At 34.7% G+C, this 10,944-nt stretch overlaps 1 long non-coding RNA gene across 1 annotated transcript; it reads right to left on the bottom strand.

Annotated features, from left to right (window-relative positions):
• Window positions 1-231: 231 nt before the first annotated feature.
• On the bottom strand, window positions 232-3,143 carry LOC125775723 (uncharacterized). The gene is made up of 4 exons (XR_007421330.1): window positions 2,029-3,143; window positions 1,573-1,736; window positions 1,345-1,497; window positions 232-799 (listed from the first exon to the last, which is right to left on the bottom strand). It is a non-coding gene; the product is annotated as an uncharacterized LOC125775723 (long non-coding RNA).
• Between the last annotated feature and the right edge of the window lie 7,801 nt (window positions 3,144-10,944).

Raw genomic sequence — 10,944 nt, 5'->3', positions numbered from 1 at the left:
CTTCAAATGCTGCCCAAAGTAAATAAAATATGTATATACATATGTAAATATATGTATAACTTAAAAAACATACTTACATTAATTATAATTATATTAATTAAATATTTAAGTAATAATACAAATATGACTTAATTATAAATTTCAACAGATTTAATGGAATTCATCATTATATCCCACTAGCAAAAGGTAATAGGTAGTGTATGAGTTGGTAAGAGCCAAAGTGAGGGTCTTACTGCTGAATTCATTGCTGAATTTTAACACAGCGATGTCCTAGGAATCAACTCACATACCCAGGAATACAAATCGATCAGCTGTACGCATTACCAAGCTATATATCTGAAGACATGAATTAGTCAGTTGTAAGCATTACCGGCTCACATTCCTGGGTATGCGAATCGATCAGTTGTACGCATAACCGGCTCACAAACCTGGGTATACGAATCGATCAGTTGTGCGAATTACCGGCTCCCATACCTAAATAGATGAATCGATCAGTTGTACGCATTTCCTTCTAAAACGAATCCAAAATAAATATCTTATAGTTTTATATTTTTTAATTCAATTAGAAATAATAAAGAAATCCATTTCAGTACTAATTACTATAATTAAGATTTTACATTTAAAAATAATGTCAATGTTACTTAAATTAATTGTTTTCATACTTTAATTTATTATATTTGTTTATCTTTTTGCTTTTTCAAAGAGCCCGCTTTGTAATATCGGTTTTTACCCATCTTGAAAGCTCTTTTGAGCTTCCGCTCATAATCGCCTTTAGTGAAACCTTCCACTTGCATTGCTTCTAAAAAAAATAAACAAAGTGTATCAAAACAAAAGGGGTATTCTCTTGCTCTTGCAAAACTCGGTGCACGGTGCAAGCATTGCAGATTTACAACGACACAACAACAAACACACGCAGAAAAATATTTACAAGGGCTGTGAAATATGTCAGACCAAAACACATGTATATTTGCGTGCAATGTCACGAAAAAATAAAATTGCAACCCTGTTGTAGTTGCCATTTTACATAAAGTCATATTTTGACACGTTAAATTGTTGAGGAAGGTAAATTTTAATTAGATATTATAATATCTATTTAAATTATAAAGATTTGTTACAGTTTTTTTTGTTAAAAATGTAAGCAGAAGGTGCGCCAATTCACAATAGCCATGCACAATAGTCATTTACAATAAATTTAACGAATCAGCCGTTCATATATCACTAGATTCTGCAATGGGTGCTCTCGTGCCCTTGTATATTTCGGTATAGTATTTTTGCAATCTGCAATCTTGCAAGAGCAAGAGAATACCCCTAAAGACTTATTAATTACGGAAAAGTAAAATTTACCATATATGGCATTATTTAGGCACTCAAACTTCTTGAATGCCACCTTGTCTTGCAGTCCATCATAATTTAACTGCACCATGACGCTATCGCTGAGAATTTTTTTTTCATTCCGTTTGCAACTCCAATTGATCCAATAATTTTTATAATAGACACCTGATACACCGATTTAGTTCTTATAATGAATTTATATACATACATATACATATGTTGGTAAGACTTTAGACTTACGTATATATTTTTATTTTTGGAAACATCATCTTCAATTTCCGTGAGTTGCATTACGTCGCAAACTGGGAATCTTATTTTCTTCTCCACTTTATTAAGCACTTGCTTTATCAGCAAATTGTTCTGTGCCTGGCTGCTTATTAAGGCTGCAATAGAGTTTGCCTGCTCTAAAATAAAAATATTTATTTGGAAAATTATGTGCAGTCACTAACAAATTTAAGTATAGATTTGTTTTCCTATGATATTCACTCCGTTTTTCATTCTTAATTTAAAATTAGTTTTATATATGTTAAAATAATTCTACAACAACAACAAATTCAAACTTTTTACAAAATATAGAAAAATTCACAAAATTTGTTTAACAAATTTTTTTAAAAATTTACGAAAATAGTTTAGCATGAATGTCGTAAGGAAAACACTTTATACTTAATCAATACTAATGGTAATATTGATTCTAACCATCCAATTTTGTCATAAGTTCGTTTATTTGTTGCTTGATTTTATTTAGTTCATTTTGAGTATTTTCCGGAACTACAAATATACAAAAAACAATAGTGAATTAAATTACTTGTTTGGGCTGAGGTTAACTTTTTTGGTTTCCGGGGTTGGAGTTTTTGGCTCGAAAAAGTTAAAAAATTTCGGTCAAAAAGTTCTACACCAAAAAGTTAATTAAATTTGTTGAAAATTTTTGTAATATTAACATACCTGGACTAATGTTTTCATCGCTTAATGTAGCATTGCATCTGAATACCGGAGTTGAAGTAAATAAGTTTTGTGACATCTTTGTGTATCGACTTTTACTTAAATTGAATGCAGTATAGGAATGAATAAATATTCGTTGGCATTAATTGGAAAGTAAAAAGGTTTGTAGTTAACCTGCTTTATATTAAACGTTTCTTCGTTTTCAGTGGGGGTTTTGTTCGAAGTAAAAATTCCTAAATCTGTTAGCGAATTCAAAGGTCTTTTGAAATATGCTTTACAATTTGTAAACCTTCTTCCTATAATGAAAACCTCATTTTCTTCATTCGAAAATCGAAAAATTTGGAAAGGACTATCATTAGCAAAACAAATATTGTCAGGTGGTTTGGCTTTTAGAGTGGTACAATTAGAAACAAAAGATGTAATGTCACCAAATCTATTAATTTTTGAACCATTGTCACATTCACTAAGATTATAATTATTTTCATTTGAATTATTTATATTTAGAATTTCATTTATTTCGGCATTAATTAATCTTCTTTGATGACGTTTGCTGTACATACTTAAATAACTTTTAATACTTCACACGCGACCGCTTTCAACCGTTACTTAAAATTTACTAAAAACAACAATCAATAAAATTGAAAGACAACAATTGTCGGCGTCGTGGCAGGACTAACGGTTACCAATTATTTTCAGAAAAGAACAACAACAAAAAAGCATCGGTTCTGTCACACAACCTATTTCCTATGAAATTTAGTACTGAAGCGCTCACATACCCAGAGGGCTGGGTCGATCAGTTGTGCGGATGACCAACTCATATGAATAAAATTCGCACATTTCATGAAGATAACAACAACGATATTAAAGCGAAATTTTTTTCGTTTCTTGCCCCGCAACCCATTACCAACTCGCTTATTTTTTTCAGTAGTGAATTATTTTGCTACTGGGATGGCTCAAATTGCAGTTACATATGTACATATGTGTGTACATACATATATACATACATATGAGCTTTGTTATCAAATATATGGAGAATATCCATAGTCGCTTGCGCATTGTAAATATGAATCTGTAAGCGTACATTGAAATTAGCATCACTTTTCTCATTTAACACTTGTTTAAATTAAGATACCAAATTTATGTAGAGCACACGCTCTTAAATAAAAATGAATTTTGATTTTATTTTCACAATATAAATTATAAAATGTTGGAAATTTATTTGTAAAAACGACAACAAGCGGGGCGGCCAGAATCCAAAGCCGAAGATGATTTTCCGGTGCTGTCGATCGAGTTTCCACGGGAGAGTCGTAAGCAAGAGGTAGCGTAAAATCGAATTTGTATCAGCGATGCGTATATGGCGAAAAGTGTCGACGGGGCGTAGTGTGTAAACGAATGTGTCCGCCATCCTTTTGCACAGCCTTTTTGTTAAGTGGGATGTAGAAGTGTGGTGAGTTGTGTTGTGTGGTGATGTATGAGTATGCTGTCATCGGAAGTGTTGTATTAGTGTGTGCCAGTTTTTCCGGTAGAGGGGGCCGATGCTTAACTCATTTAAACATCCTGGGCCCCCTAGGCGAACGTTTTGCCTGGAATTACGTATATGCTGTTGCATCTATTTCGGCGTACTGCTGGTAGAGTAGCCGAGGGCGCAGAACAGATGCTATAAATGTTGAAAACTTTGGCTTTGGTTTTGAACATACTTAGTATTTGGTATGTATGTACATATATATGTTTGCTTGTGCGTGTGTACAATAAGAAACTATATTTTACGGATTTATGATTTTGTAGCTGCTTTTCAAGTAATTATATTTGCAGTTGTTTTTTTGATCGGTTTATTATTTGTAGTTTTATTTAAAATTTCTTTACCCTCAGCTTGGTAAACTGGCTGTTTATTAGTTGCCTTTTCTGTGTTATCGGCTTATGAAGGATTGTAACTCCACGCCTGGCTCAGATATGGCCAGAATGGGTACTCCGTAGCCCTGGAGTTAGGGCTGTGACAATAGATGGATCTTGCGAGAGAGTGTCGGGTAATTACGAACAGCTTCGATTCGTGGAGTAGATAATTGTGTATACTTAATTTGAAGCTTTGTATAGCTGATTTCCATAACTCACTTATATGAGGAGCGCTTATGTAGGGACGATCAAAGCGACCTCTGCTTTTTTTTCCTATCCCTTTGGAACAATTTTGTTATATATTGTGTTTAAGTGCATATGCACTAATTTGGTTTTTAGTAGCCACCGCTCATGGATTGATTCAGGATTGTGTTTTTTCCATTATTGGCGAAAGCCATCCTGCGGGGTCGAAAAATAACATATATTTGAGTTTTTAATAATGTTAGACCGAAATCTTACTTTGTTTTTTCTACCAATATGTGAGGTATTGGAGTATTGTGGCTCTAGTGGTAGTCGTACGACGTACCGGCCGATATTTGATCGAGTAGTTGTAGTTTTAGAGAAGTCTTCACAATACTGATCTTCTAGAGTTTGAAATTTCCTTAATTGTGAAATTTGCATTGTACTCAACTTGAGTTGGTATGGTTGTAACTAGTTCGGTAACTAGTCCATTTTGTATTTCGCTGTGTAGCGTTTGAACTTTTTGAGCCTTTGAGCAACATGGTGTCTCTTGGCTGTTTTTAGAATTTTCTTTTTCGAGATTTGCTTTTGCAATTAAACCCGTGGTTCTTGATTTATAAGCGCTTTTATGGGGTGGGATGTTATATGTGCTATAATGAAGCATTGTATGATGTCTTTTATGATAATAACGGGTGATTTTTTTGAGGTTAGGATTTTCATGCATTAGTATTTGACAGATCACGTGGGATTTCAGACATGGTGTCAAAGAGAAAGATGCTCAGTATGCTTTGACATTTCATCATGAATAGACTTACTAACGAGCAACGCTTGCAAATCATTGAATTTTATTACCAAAATCAGTGTTCGGTTCGAAATGTGTTTCGCGCTTTAATTTTGTTCAGCGATGAGGCTCATTTCTGGTTGAATGGCTACGTAAATAAGCAAAATTGCCGCATTTGGGGTGAAGAGCAACCAGAAGCCGTTCAAGAACTGCCCATGCATCCCGAAAAATGCACTGTTTGGTGTGGTTTGTACGCTGGTGGAATCATTGGACCGTATTTTTTTCAAAGATGCTGTTGGACGCAACGTTACGGTGAATGGCGATCGCTATCGTTCGATGCTAACAAACTTTTTGTTGCCAAAAATGGAAGAACTGAACTTGGTTGACATGTGGTTTCAACAAGATGGCGCTACATGCCACACAGCTCGCGATTCTATGGCCATTTTGAGGGAAAACTTCGGACAACAATTCATCTCAAGAAATGGACCCGTAAGTTGGCCACCAAGATCATGCGATTTAACGCCTTTAGACTATTTTTTGTGGGGCTACGTCAAGTCTAAAGTCTACAGAAATAAGCCAGCAACTATTCCAGCTTTGGAAGACAACATTTCCGAAGAAATTCGGGCTATTCCGGCCGAAATGCTCGAAAAAGTTGCCCAAAATTGGACTTTCCGAATGGACCACCTAAGACGCAGCCGCGGTCAACATTTAAATGAAATTATCTTCAAAAAGTAAATGTCATGAACCAATCTAACGTTTCAAATAAAGAACCGATGAGATTTTGCAAATTTTATGCGTTTTTTTTTTTAAAAAAAGTTATCAAGCTCTTAAAAAATCACCCTATATAAGCAGTTAAATTTGCTTTTGCAATTTTTAAGACTATGGGTATGGGACAAGCAGTTTGTACAGAGTCTTTTTGATCTGACAAAGTTGTTCCTTTCGTTAATGTTTAATTTTTTAAACTTTTCGCAAATTTTAAGCTTATGCCCTCTTGTGCATAGTTCGCATGACGTATGTTTTGTTTGTTCGGATGTGAACGATTGTGTTTTGTTAAATATTATATTTGATTTGTTTTTGCTTCTAACTTGGGGTCTGTTTAAGCTTCTATTTTGGTCGTGTTTAATGTTCTTTTTTTTGATTATTTTTTCTTCTAACCTTTCCGCAATTTCATATTGGGTGGTGAGAAAATTTTTCATCTGTTGCCACGTTGGGCACTTTTTCCGTGATGAGAGCGATTGCTCCCATAGAAGTAACGACTTTTCTGGTAATGTGGCGGTGCAAATGTTTACCAGAATTGGGTCCCAGCTATCTGTGGGAATATTTAGTGTCGACAGAATCGACAAACAATTAGAAACAGTGGATTGTAGTGTTACAAATTCTTTACTTGCTTCTTTCTTGATTTTAGGCATGTTTAATAGTGTCGTTAGTTGCTTATCGACCAATATTCTTTCGTTTTCAAATCTAGCTTTAGAGCTATTTCGCCTGCTTGACCTTTTGTTTTGTATCGGAGGTGATACAGTTTTTGTGCCTTTGATAGTTGTGGATGGTTGAACATGTCCCGGAAGGACGGCCATTCTTCACAACCCCCGTAAAAGGTTTCTGTATCACATGCAGGCACGTCGAGTTGGATGCCTGAACTTGCCTCTTGATTGTCTATTTGTGGCAGCTCTACTCTACTGTGGGGAGTAGGTGCAATTGCTTTAATGAGCTTTAATTGATCGGAGATCATAGCTTTCGTTTCTTCATATTGGTCCAAGCAGTTTTCGTAAATACCGTAAGCAGATAATTTAAAATTTTGTGGTAGATCTGAATCGTCAGAATCTACAATGGCGTCATAAGCTGCTTGGAGGCGAGTCCAAAAATTTTTTAGATTTTGATTTTTTATTTCCAGTAACGATTCCGAGTTTTCGTGAATCGGTGAGGAGGCAAATCTAGTGCAGTATCTTATTAAACTGTCACTTTGTGAAATGAATTTAGCAACCTGATTTGAGCGTGTAGCTCCTGCAGGTGTACTTTGATTGGTGTCGTTATTAACCATGTTTGCGAAATAATATTTTTCATATATATTTTAGTTTGAAAATATATTTGAATTAATTACTTTAAAAAAACGGCGTTTTTTATTTATCAAAATATTCGATGTCCGAATGATTTTTTATTTAGGTACACCCTAATACTTGGACTTATACGAATGTATATACATATGTGCTTATGAAAGTACTTATGTTTTGTGCAATTGAGAGCTCGCTGAGGAGATCAATGCGCTATTTACATAAGTATGCACGAATTGTTTCTGTGCTTATGGTTATGATTTGTTCGTAAGCAATTGAGAGCTCGTTAGAGAGATCAATTTGCTTTTTGTCAACAATCCTGCTTGTTTTTGTTTGCCAAAGAACAAGAGGTATTGCCGGATAATTGCAAATGTGGACTTTGAACTTTTATGTTTTAATATAAGATGTATGTTTGCATATACGGTGGTACATGTACATATATATGTATGTTCGTACGAAGTTGCTTTGTTGAACCTTTGTTTGGTTTTTTTTATCTTTTAAGGGAGAGAGATATTTGAAAAAGTTATTTTCATTCATGTACATACATATATGTTCATATGTAAGTAAATATGCACTTTCACTTAGTATCTATTAGAACTCACGTCTAAAATGTATTATAGATATGTATGTAAATGAATGTATACATATATATATATATACATATGTTGCGCTTGGTAATTATACATACATATTTACATAAGTGTGTTATAAGTATAATGAAATATTATATATAATGAATATATGTTTCCCCTAAGTAGTTATGTGTATATTCATATATGTATATGTGTAGATATATGTAGCTATTTTAATTTTGTTTGTGTTTTTGTGTTCTATTTGAGGTTTTCATAAATATTGCTTTTTACTAAATTCATATACATATGCATATTACAAATTACTCAAAAACGGATTGAATACGCTCACTTTATTCCATCAGGGGCTTTTTTATGTATGTAATATATATTTATGCTGATTTATTTCCTTCTACGTTTTGTCTCTCTTTCTTTGCTCCAGCTACCTCCTTGCTGTTGTTTGTTTGTATATTTGTTTTAACTGTTCGCGCCCGTTTGATCCGTTTTTTGTATGCTTTGTTGTTTTAATGTTTAGGCGTTTTTAGATTTCGCGCCCGATTTATGTTTTGGTTTTAAGTTTCGCGCGTTTATTTATTGCGTTTTTGTATGCTTTTAGGTTTCGCGCCCGAATAGTGTTTGTTTTTAGTTTATTTCCACTGTTTTTTTTATATAATTTTTGTTTTGTTGGTTCGAACTTTTAACATGTGTTAATGTTTTTTTGTTTAATTCGGAATTTCGTCCCTATTTCCTGCACTCTTCAATTTGGTTTTGATATTTTGTTATGCACATTGTTTTTTTTTTTCACCACTTTAGTTAAGTAATATGTATACAGATATACATAAGTATGTGTTTTCTTTTCTGTTGCGATACTGCACTTTTTTGTCTATTTGTTGTACATGTATGTATATAAATATATGGGTATCTTGTTTAATTTTTTTTCTTTATTTTTGTTCTGGTTGGGTCACTGCCACTTTTTTTTTTGTTTTTCACTGCACACTGTTTTGGTTGTTTTTTGTTTGTTTTTGTTCGCCACTGCACTGACTTTGTACTTTGTGTCACCACAATAGTTTTAACACACAATTAAATATTGTTATTCTTAATAATTTTAGAATCCGAAGGTGCCAATATAAATTATAAAATGTTGGAAATTTATTTGTAAAAACGACAACAAGCGGGGCGGCCAGAATCCAAAGCCGAAGATGATTTTCCGGTGCTGTCGATCGAGTTTCCACGTATCGAGATCACAACGTAGAAATCGCGGGAGAGTCGTAAGCAAGAGGTAGCGTAAAATCGAATTTGTATCAGCGATGCGTATATGGCGAAAGGTGTCGACGCGGCGCAGTGTGTAAACGAATGTTTCCGCCATCCTTTTGCCCAGCCTTTTTGTTAAGTGGGATGTAGAAGTGTGGTGAGTTGTGTTGTGTGGTGATGTATGAGTATGCTGTCATCGGAAGTGCTGTATTAGTGTGTGCCAGTTTTTCCGGTAGAGGGGGCCGATGCTTAACTCATTTAAACAACACTGAAAATGCACAATTCTGCTATTTTCGACGCTCCTGTTAAATATTGGTAAAACCCGCTTATAGAAAAGAGTACCCCTGATTTTGCGGTGAAATCCACTAATAGAAAAGAGTACCCCTCCAAAAAATGAAATAGCGTAAAACGGTGCTGCCCGTGAACCTTCTCTATAATAACGTTCTCTGGACTTAGTCAGTGTGCACTTCTCCGTCTATATGCTCGCGGTGAGCACTAGCTACGGAGGGAATAGTGTGGAAACTTTCCCGAATAAAATGGTTCAGATTGACCGCAGTATATATATATGGAACCTTCGGCCATTGCTCGAATATATTATACAGCAGAACTACCAACAGATAATAATGTATTAACTTCAACTTTTGCGGACGACACTGCTATAGTGAGCCGTAACAAATGCCACATTTTGGCATCACGAATATTAGCGAAGCATTTAAGTTCTGTCGAAGAATGGCTAGCGAACTGGCGTATAAATGTGAATGAAGAGAAGTGTAAGCACATTACATTTTCGCTAAGACCAAAGATGTGACCGGCAGTAAAAATAAACAATATCTTAGTACCCCTAGCGAACGAAGTGACATATCTTGGTATTCACCTAGATCAGTGTTTCCCAAAGTAGGCGATAACGCCCCCTTGTGGGCGCTGCAGGTGTCAAGGGGGGCAGTAAGAGACCCAGAAAGAAAATAGGGGCGTTGTGTAGAGGCCTGGAGAGTTGTTTGTAATTTTATTTACGTAGGATGCCTCTTAGACAACGACTACATGAGCTCTCGACCCTCAACAACATCTTGTGAACATCAACTAATATGAATTAAAAGATTGCTCAAACTCGGTTCTATATTTCTCTCCGCGTAGCTCATACATATATCTGTCCTATTTTATTGAATATAGAAAAAATGAAAATCATGTCAATCGGTCGCTCCGTTTCATAACGGGGCATCTCGACAGGATATAATTTATAGAATACTAACTGTTAAACGTATTGCTATTGCCATTGCCAAATCTGTATGTGGACATTTGCTATCATAATATAATCATTTGCGCAAAGGTGTAGGATAGGTAGGTTCGAGCTGATGTAGCGCACGTTTTGAGCTTTTGAACTCCTTAAATCTTTTATGTGGAAAATAAAACGTATTTCTGGGGAAAATCAAAAACGATAAAGATCCTTTTTTTACAAATGTATTTCTGGGAAAAATAAGATAATAAGCAAAGGAGAAATATCCTTTTTTTACAAATGTATTTCTAGGAAAAATAAGAATTCGTATTTTTGGACTGCTATATAATAATTGTGCTAAGCATTCCTATATAAACAATGTAATATTTATTTTATATTCATTTGTGGTTTTGCGCGCAATAGATGAGCATTACTTATGCCTCCTTTACACTACTCGCGAAGTTGAACGTATTTCTCAAAGCAAAATAATGTCTGAAGTAAAAAATAAGAGACGGCAATACTGTGCGGAATACATTAAATTCGGATTTATTGAAAATCCCACAAACCCATCCTCGCCTTTGTGTCTTCTATGTCTAAAAATATTTTGGAATGAAGCAATGAAGCCTTCAAGACTGCAAGATCATTTGAATAAAATGCATCCAGATAAGAGAGACAAGAATGTAGCATATTTTCAAGACCTAGAGAAGAAGCATAATACTCAGCCAAGTGTAACAAAACTATTTT

This window comes from Bactrocera dorsalis, chromosome 1 (assembly GCF_023373825.1).
Source record: "Bactrocera dorsalis isolate Fly_Bdor chromosome 1, ASM2337382v1, whole genome shotgun sequence".
NCBI lineage: Eukaryota > Metazoa > Arthropoda > Insecta > Diptera > Tephritidae > Bactrocera > Bactrocera dorsalis.
This window is presented reverse-complemented; position numbering and strand designations above follow the sequence as displayed.